The 3,944-nt window shown below is 36.3% G+C and overlaps 1 pseudogene; it reads right to left on the bottom strand.

Annotated features, from left to right (window-relative positions):
* Window positions 1-1,407: 1,407 nt before the first annotated feature.
* LOC127050071 (zinc finger MYM-type protein 1-like) lies at window positions 1,408-3,281 on the bottom strand (annotated as a pseudogene).
* Between the last annotated feature and the right edge of the window lie 663 nt (window positions 3,282-3,944).

The following is a 3,944-nucleotide window of genomic DNA, read 5'->3' as shown; positions in this document are numbered from 1 at the left end:
ATTAAGTGTATGGTCGGGTCAAAAAAGATGTTTTTACTGAAGTGTCTTTTGGAATCTGAATTTATTAGAGATGAATAAGGTCAGTTAAACTACTCAGAGCAGCTTTTTTACATGATGCAGTGATTGCAAATGATTATAGAGAATGCTTGAATGTGTATTTTACACACACACACACACACACACACACACACACACACACACACACACACACACACACACACACACACACGTGTGTACCTAGTGGAATAATTGCAATTGCACACAATGACACTGATACTATCAAGATAACACACAACCAATAAAAATCATCCCTCTATGTCTGTAATCTTAGTAGGTGAAGCATCCTCTGTAACCCATCTTCTTTTTAGCTTGGAATCCTCCAGATGTGAGAGATGGATTGCCTGATCTTGCTAGTCACTGAAGTCAGTTTGGTCTTGGCCAGAGAGGAGAAATGAACTCCTTCTGGAGATTTTGGAAAGAGCCTCACAGATGAGAGCAGGGCCGGCCTTAGGATTTATGGTGCCCTAGGCGAGATTATTAAACTGATGCCCCTGTGCCTGATCTGCTCTTAGCAACACAAACATAAGCTTACAGTATTGAAAAACTTGCCACATTCACGTTATTAAAACCAGTTTAACTTAATTAAGCACACTGTAATGCTGATGGACTAGCACTAAAGAAGCAGCACTATAGAAAAAATTCTGATATGACAGAATGATGCAAATAATATATATTTTTTAATTTATCAAAATTTTATTGGAAATTTATATGAAGAGGTATTGAAACAAAGATTTGTTTTTAATTAAAAGCAATCTTTCTGGCTTTTTTGGCTGCAAAATCAGTAATAATGTCATCGTATGACAAAGACAAAGTCGTGTCTTGTTCGATTGCAAGAATAGCAAGACCAGTTAAGCGTTCCTGACTCATTGTAGAGCGGAGATAGTTTTTAATGAGCTTTAGTTTTGAGAAACTCCGTTCTCCTGATGCTACTGTTACAGGAATTGTCAGTAGAATACGAGTGGCAATGTACACATTAGGATATACGTCAACAAGTTTGCGGGTATGAATAAACTGTACAATGTCCATCACCGATTTTGCATGTGGCAACATTGATGACAGTGTACTCAATTCTTCATACAGTTCAAGTCTATTTAAATCAAAACTATCACCATGCTTCAGGAGGCTCTCTAGGTTCTTGCACTTTGTCATTAGTTGCTCTTGTTTTCCTATTTCATTGAATTTAGTTATGTCATACAAAAATCCAAACTGTTCATGGTGTACTTGCAAGGTATTAAACCTTTCATCAACAGCAGATACTGCTTTATCCATCACAACATTAAAAAATTCAACCTCAAATTTCTTTTCTGGATCGTCTATGGGCTCATCTGCTTCTTCATATTCCATTTGTCATTTTTTCCTTGAAACTCGTGTCACATTTGCACATGGAAATTTTGGTTCTATACCGAGTGCCTGTGAAAGCTCTCTTGCTGTAACCTGTGCTTCTTTGAATCCATGTTCTCTGTATTTCACTAAAAAGTCTTGTGTGTTGTTTAGTGAGGTAAGTGTTGAATCAAGCTGCATCATTGGACTCTGCATTATTTTGCTTACACTTGAGATTTTAACAAGACTGTCATACCAGATTACGACAGATGTTAGAAACTTGAAGCTGGATATTTCAGAGGCCAATGACTGTGCTTCACTTTTAGCTTTTGGATCTCTGGCTTCTTCCGAAATAGCAACCAATGCTTCATAAACTTCCTCAGATTGATATCTCAATGTTTTTACACTTTCTACTCTGCTTTCCCAGCGTGTCTCAGATAGAGGCTTAACGGTAATACCATTGACATGTGCTTTGAATATTTGCCATCATTGAGTGGAAGCTGAAAAGAGCACGTAAATGTGTTGCAGCAAACCAAAAAAAGATATAGCTTCTACAGAAGACTTGGCCATATCACACAATATCAAATTAAGGCTGTGGCATGCACATGGAACAAAAAAGGCTCGTGGATTTTCTCTCAACAATCTAGCTTGCATGCCAGAAATGCATCCTTTCATATTGGCACCATTATCATAGCCTTGTCCTCGAATGTTCATTATGGACAATCCCATTTGTTTTAGTTCATCAAGCAGAGTTTGAAGAAGTCCAAAACCTGTAGTGTCTTGTACTTCTAAAAATGTGATAAACAATTCCTTAACTGTAATCTGTGCTGAATCACTAATGTCGACAAATCTCACTATTAATGACATCTGTTCTTGATGACTTATGTCCGGAGTGCAATCTAGAATTACAGCAAAATATTTTGCCAAAGTAACCAATGAAACAATTTTGTCTCTTACTTTATTACTCATTAGCATGATCAGTTCATTTTGAATTCTTGGTCCCAAATAGTGGTCATGTATTTCATTTTCAGTTACTCTTCGGAGATGTTCACTCATCACTGTGTCAAATTTTCCCAGCAGTTGTACAAGGCCCAAAAAATTTCCATTTTGGAGCTGGAATAATTTCTCAACGCTTCCTCTAAAAGCAAGATTGTTTGTTGATAGATATTCAACAATAGATAATAGACGTTCAAGAACACGACGCCAGTGCTGCTTTTCTGACTCCAGCAATCTTTGATTTTGGGCATCAAGAGTGTCTGATTTTTTAACCTTACACTCAGCTCACACCATTTGTGCATACTTTCAATGTGGTATTGTGCCTTTTCATGTTGTGGTAATATGTGACTAAGATTTTTCCAATCATTACTACCCATGGTTGCTATCTTAAAATTGCAACTATTGAAAATCTTGCATGGGAAACAAAATACAGCATCCTTGCATTTAGAGTACACAAGCCACCGTCTGTTGACAATTTCACCATTAGAAAGTCTTTTGTAGTAATTGTTTTTTGTGAATTTCCTACCTCTAATGTCTTTAGGATATTCAAGTCCTTTTATTCTCACAGGGCCTTTCTCAAGTATAATGGCACGGTATTCGTTGTTTAAAGATTGCGGCCATGTGCCAATGTCATCTATATCCCATGCTAGTATAGTTTCAACTGTTTTAATTTCTTGTTTTGTGTCTGCATCTGTTTCAAATGATTGTTCTGTGTGTTCTTGCGTTTCTTGAGCTTCATCTGCATAAAAATTTTCTTGGGAAGTTACATGATGATCTTGATCAACTTTGTTGTTTTCATGATGTACAAACTTAAGTATAGAACCCTTCTGTGCTTCTACAGCTAATCCTATTTCATTTTTCCGTTTTCTTTTTTGTGACCCAGAAGGTTGTTTTTGATAGGACATAACTTATAAGGGTGTTTTTTAAAGAAATAACTGTTTAAATTATTGTTATTATCAGAAATATTATTTAAAATAGCTAATATAGGATAGCCGTGAGCCTGTGAACTTGAGCTAGTGCGAAGACTGAGACACAGTAGAGTTGGAAACCCATGTCATTTTTACAAAGCCACTTTTTAGTTTTAAATGTATAATGGGCATCAGTCTTAACGTTAGTTACAACTCTATATCAACTTTATACTGTAAATAGATCAATGGCATTATCCAGTTTAATAAGCTGGGTTTCCAAACAGTGGGAAAATATAACCCTAGTTTTACTCCTAGATAAAGCACAAAGTGACCAAAATGAAGTCAGCACAGAATCATCTCATCTAGATTAAGGTAGCACAGAAATGTTACAGAAGTCCTGTTGTGCCTTATTTTTGTTTGGAAAGACATTAGCAATAGCAGCACATTCACATGATAAAATACATGATAAATCACTGCCTCTAAAGTTCCATCAAAAACTGACATTTTCACAGCTCTAGCATGATCTGCTGTACAGATTCTTCACAAAGAAGTGTCCCTGGCCTTTTTAACTCATATTAACTATGTATTTACTTTATGAAAGTTGGAGAAAACATTGTGAAAACATAAAACATTGGCTGCCCAACTTCCGGGCTGGCAAAA

Source organism: Gopherus flavomarginatus, chromosome 4 (assembly GCF_025201925.1).
Source record: "Gopherus flavomarginatus isolate rGopFla2 chromosome 4, rGopFla2.mat.asm, whole genome shotgun sequence".
In the NCBI taxonomy this organism is placed as follows: Eukaryota; Metazoa; Chordata; order Testudines; family Testudinidae; genus Gopherus; species Gopherus flavomarginatus.
Note: the sequence above shows the minus strand (reverse complement) of the source record. Positions and strands in the feature narration are given on the sequence as shown.